The sequence below is a fragment of the Nyctereutes procyonoides genome, unplaced genomic scaffold (assembly GCF_905146905.1).
Source record: "Nyctereutes procyonoides isolate TBG_1078 unplaced genomic scaffold, NYPRO_anot_genome, whole genome shotgun sequence".
Lineage (NCBI taxonomy): Eukaryota > Metazoa > Chordata > Mammalia > Carnivora > Canidae > Nyctereutes > Nyctereutes procyonoides.
In genome coordinates this window covers 8,200,644-8,206,643 of record NW_026575135.1, presented here as the reverse complement: position 1 = coordinate 8,206,643, position 6,000 = coordinate 8,200,644, and positions in this window count along the sequence as shown.

Sequence of the window (6,000 nt, the reverse complement as noted above, 5' to 3'; positions counted from 1 at the left end):
GAGACCAACTCATAAATGGCAAAGATCACATTTAAATTTCAAATCTAGGGGAGCCTGGCTATTCTCAGTTGGTAGAACATGAGACTTTTGATCTCGGGGTTGTAGGTTTGAGCCCCATGTTGGGTGTAGAGATTACTTAAAAATAAGATATTTTTTAAAAATTCAAATTTAAATGTGTTTTATATCTTGTTATTATGGTTATAGCTTCTTTAATGTTTAATAAGGAACAAGACACTATGCTTACGTAATTGAATTATCTCATTCATGCTATAAATGAATTCACTGGTCTTAGGTGTACTACACACACTGCGTGGGTCCTTCTGTCAAATCAGGAGTATTTTGAATGACTTTCTCCCAGACCTATAACAATTAAAGTCACCTCTCAAATAACTGATCCAAAAACAAACGAAGTCTGATTTCTCCAACAGTGTCAAGTTTAAAATCCTGGGATGGGAAAGTTGATTGATCTGGTTTGGATCACTTGTCCACGTTGGTGGGGATTTGGGACTATTAATAGAAGGGGAATGGGAACGTTGAATAGTTAGACAAACAAGAGCAAGCACTTCCCACTAGTCTAAATAGCAAATATTCATTCTCCTTAAAATGGCTCCACTCTGCCACTTCCTCTCTATACCTTGGTTTAATCCACTTCTTGGGATGCCCAGGTGACTCACTGGTTTAGCACCTGCCTTCGGCCCAGGGCGTGATCCTGGAGCTCCCAGTTCGAGTCCTGCATTCAGGCTCCTCACATGGAGCCTGCTTCTCCCTCTGCCTGTGCCTGTGCCTGTGCCTCTTTCTGTGTCTCTCATGAATAAATAAATAAAATCTTTTTTTTAAATCTTCTTTCTTTTCTTTCTTTTTTAAATATTTTATTATTTATTTATTCATGAGAGACACAGAAAAGAGGCAGAGACATAGCTGGAGGGAGAAGCAGGCTCCCCCCAGGGAGCCTGATGCAGGACTTGATCCCAGGACCCCAGGATCACACCTTGAGCCAAAGGCAAATGCTCAACCACTGAGCCACCCAAGTGCCCCAATCTACTTTCTTTAAGCCATCTTTTGGTAAAAAGAAGTACTCGATCTTTAATCCTTTGCATTCTAGCTTCTAGCTTCTTCACTTTACCTTGATAAAGATCATCACTGTCACTCTGAAAGTGTATCATGATTTCTCTATTTTTTTTAATTTATTTATGATAGGCACACAGTGAGAGAGAGAGAGGCAGAGACACAGGCAGAGGGAAAAGCAGGCTCCATGCACCGGGAGCCTGACGTGGGATTCGATCCCGGGTCTCCAGGATCGCGCCCTGGGCCAAAGGCAGGCGCTAAACCGCTGCGCCACCCAGGGATCCCTCTCTATTTTTTTTTTAAGATTTTTCTTATTTATTCATGAGAGTCACAGAGAGAGAGAGAGAGAGAGAGAGAGAGAGAGAGAGAGAGGCAGAGACACAGGCAGAAGAAGAAGCAGGCTTCATGCAGGGAGCCTGTTGTGGGACTCGATCCCAGGACTCCAGGATCACACCCTGGGCTAAAGGTGGCACTAAACCACTGAGCCACCCAGGGATCCCGATTTCTCTATGTTTTAATGTAATTTAAAAAATATAAACATATATGCTTTACGCATATATTTTAATATCTTGTATATTTTATTATAAACAGAAAATGTAATTTATAAAACTTAAAGCATACATATGTATTTTTAAAATTTAAAAATTAACTACAATTGACATATGACATTGTATTCCTTCTAGGTGTACAATGCAATTTACCATATGTATGTATTATTAAATGATCACTACAATAAATGTAGTTAATATCCATCACCACACATAGTTTAAGAGTTTTCTTGTGATGAGAATTTTTAAGATCATCTCTCTTAGCAACTTCTAAACCGTAAGATTTTGTTAACTAGAGTCACCGTGCTGTACATTATATCCCTAGGACTTTATTATCTTGTCACTGGAAGTTTGTACCTTTTCCCCATCTTCACTCATTTTGCACACCCCCATATTATATCATATTTAGTGGTTTTTCAAGACAGCTTAGGCTCCCTGACATCTCTCAAATATCAAACATTTCTTGCAACTCCATCCTCTCTTGTCACCCTTGACTCATTTTTCTTCTACCTTTTTTTTTTTTTTAAAGAGTTTATTTATTTGAGAGAGTACACATGAGCATGAAGGGGAAGGGCAGAGGGAAGGGCAGAGGAAGGACAGACCCTCTGCCCAGCGTGGAGCTCAAGAAAGAGCCTGAGGGTGAGCTCTATCCCAGGACACCCCCCCCCCAATCATAACCCCGGACCCAGTCAGATGCTCACTTAACTGTTAGGCACCCAGGCACCCTCTTCTATCTTTCTAAAGTTCCCCTGATTGCATTATCATCTCCCCTCCCTACTCCATTATGTACCTCGTCAGCAAACCTTTTCTTTCTTTCTTTCTTTTTTTAATTTTTATTTATTTATGATAGTCACAGAGAGAGAGAGAGAGAGGCAGAGACACAAGCAGAGGGAGAAGCAGGCTCCATGCACCGGGAGCCCAACGTGGGATTCGATCCCGGGTCTCCAGGATCGTGCCCTGGGCCAAAGGCAGGCGCCAAACCGCTGCGCCACCCAGGGATCCCAGCAAACCTTTTCTATAAGGGCTGGCTAGTAAACAGTTTAGGCTTTGTGGGCCACACAGTTTCTGTCACAACTACTCAACTCTGTCATTTTAACACGAGAGCAGTCATGAATACTACAGAAACAAAGGAGCATGATCATGTTCCAATAAAACTTTATTTACAAAAACAGTGGGCTGATTTGGACTAAGGACCATGGTCTGCTGATCTCTCATCTAGGAGCTTCCTGAGAGACTTATATGTCTCAAAATGTCTCCAATCTCCACCTGAAATACCCAGGATGCCTGGGATAGAATTCTAGGTTGGAAATAAGGACTCCTCAGAAGTTTGAAGGTACTGTCAATTTCTTCTACCCTCCCCAATGCCTTGTTTGCTTTAGCTGTTAGCTCCACTAGCCTGCAGAGGTAGAGCTCTGCCTTAAGATTTTACTCGGGCTCACTGAGCTATCTTACGTCATTAATAACTTTTTTTTTTTACATTTCTAAAAAATAAACTCGATTTGAAGAAGTTACTATGTTTTCCAGTTTCCTGTAACCAAGGAATAGCTTTTCCTAGAAATTTGGTACTAGGAAAATGTTTGAATCTCACGGAAACTTCTATGCTGTCTTTTATGAGACAATAGGCATTAAGTTATCCATTGTGAGTCACTTTTTGTCTTGATCGTTCGTGTCCAATTGCATTAAACTCCCATACCATATTCAATTCATTTGTATCCTCAGATGTTTAATAAAAGTGAATAAATGTGAAAGAACAGACAATGGGAAGGCAGTTATCTTGTCAGCTGTTTCAGTACTCGGGACTGAAGGGAAAGAAACAGTTATCTCCTTTCATTGGAAGGATATCAATAATATATATCTAGATGGGATATACACCAGTACAGCCATCTTTACAAAATATAATCTGCCATAGAGTGCATAATTTTGATCATTTCTTTGTTCTCACCCATCAATATTTACAATAAGTCACCAAATCCTACTACTACTATGTCTTGAATCTTTTTTAGCTCATCATCATTTAGACCACCTTCATCATCCCACCTGGATTATTGCACAACTTCCTATCAAGACTAGTCTTTTTGCCTCCTACCTTATCTTTCTAATCACTTCTCCATCCTGAAGCCAAAGCAGCTAAAAAACAAACAAAAAGCCCACTTATTTGATTATGTATTCCTTAGCATGCTTATCCTGACTAGAAATCCCACCAGACCGCTTACAAGTGAAACTAATTTGTGGTTTTTCTCTTTCTTTACTGCTGTATAATAACCCACCACTCTTTTTACCATGATGGTTGCATTTAATCAAAAGTTACGGTTTGGTTACCAGTTACAAGAAGGAGTCATTTTTTCCTCTGGAGATTTATTCGTATGTAGCATACCGCTCACGGAATATTTCAACTAGTGTTTTTTTTTTTAATAATAAATTTATTTTTTATTGGTGTTCAATTTGCCAACATATAGAGTAACACCCAGTGCTCATTCCGTTGAGTGCCCCCCTCAGTGCCCGTCACCCATTCACCCCCACTCCTCCCCTCCTCCCCTTCCACCACCCCTAGTTCGTTTCCCAGAGTTAGGAGTCAACTAGTGTTAATGTTTCTCAAAGTGTAGTCCAAGGATCACCCACCATGGGCTTTGGAGGGGAAAGTCCCACATTCGTATTCAAATGAAGAATGCCATGTGATTCCAAGGCACATACAGTTTGAGAGTCACTACTTAAAGTTTCTCTGACTTGCCCTGTTAAACCTATGAGTCAATTTTATTTCATGTCTCTCTGTTTTATCCAGCTTCTCCTTGATGTCTAATTTTCAGCCTGACAAGGAGAGGTGGGTAGAGGAGAAGCATATGTACTCAGACCTGGGACTGGGATAGCTTCTTCTTGACTGTGGGCAGTTTCTTCAGCCTACCCCCTGCCTGTGAAATGAACCCAGTGGTTCATCTGGTTGAGCTTGCTCTGTCCTTTTAAAGTCTCAGGGCCTTGGGATGCCTGGGTGGCTCAGCAGTTGAGTGCCTGTCTGCCTTTGGCTCAGGGTGTGATCCTAGATTCCTGGGATTGAGTCCCACATCAGGCTCCCTGCACAGAGCCTGCTTCTCCCTCTACCTGTGTCTCTGCCTCTCTTTCTGTGTCTCTCATGAAAAAATAAATAAAATCTTTGAAAAAAATTTTTTAAGTCTCAGGGCCTTGACTCACTGTGGTCTTTTCCATCTAGAATGTTTTTCTTTTTTCTTTTTAAGATTTTATTTATTTATTCATGAGAGACATGAGAGACAGAGGCAGAGGGAGAAACAGGCTCTGTGCGGGGAACTGATGTGGGATTCAGTCCCAGGACCCCAGGATCACGACCTGAGCCAAAGGCAGACACTTCAGCACTTAGCCACCCAGGTGCCCCTAGAATGTTTTTCTCTCCCAACACCAACTCTCCAAAAGTCATCTAGTTATTAGTACCCTCCAAACAATCCTTCTGGAGTTTCTCAGCCCTTTTTGCTATGCCCCCAGGAATCCAGGCAAGCGTCCATTCATAAATTCAACAAATCTACTGAGCTCTACTATGCACGAAGCACTGTTCTAAGGCCTGGAGATTGTGTGTCATGGAACAAACCAGATAAAGATCCTTACTCTTATGGAATCAGTATTCTAGTGATCAAGACAGGCAAAAAAAAAAAAAAAAAAACAAGATAGACAGTAAGTAGTAAACAAGAAAATTGTGTGTTAGAAAGGGAAACAGGAGTAGAGAGGGGTGCAGTTCCATTTTAAGCAGTGTGGTGGGAGAGCTTCATGGAGAAGATCTGGAAGGCAGGGAAAGTGAGCCATATGGCTACCCCGGGAGGAGCATGTAGCCAGAAGCGCGCGGTTGGAAGGAGAGGGAGAGCAAACAGACCATTGTGACTGGATCAGTTAGGTCCAGGAAGATGCGAGGCAGGTTGCGGATGACCAGATTCTATCAAGCTTTGCCACTGTTTAAATTCGGGTTTTTCTCTGAGGGGAATGGGAAGCTTTTGCAGGGTTTTAAGCAAAAGAGAGACATAATTTGTTTTTACGTTTTTAACCGTCTCTCAGTTGGCAGGGTAAAAAAAAAAGAAAAGAAAAAAGTGCATTCAATAGGCTATTGCAATATTGCATCCAGGGGAGGCAGGATGGGGTCTTGGACCATGGTGGCAGGTGTAAAAGTCACAAAATTAGTATGTGTTCAAATTCAAAGTGGCGGCACTCGTTATGGCTTGCATAGAATGCATCCCTGGTCTTCTGCAGTGGGGTTTTCCAGGCTGGATTTCAGGGAAGGGCAGCGAGGGGAGGGAGGGGGATGGTTTGAGGTTACCAAGGAAACCCAGCATCGCACATCTGAGAACCTGAGCCGGCTCCGGGCCTCTAGGCCTCTGGCGCAGCAAGAATTCCG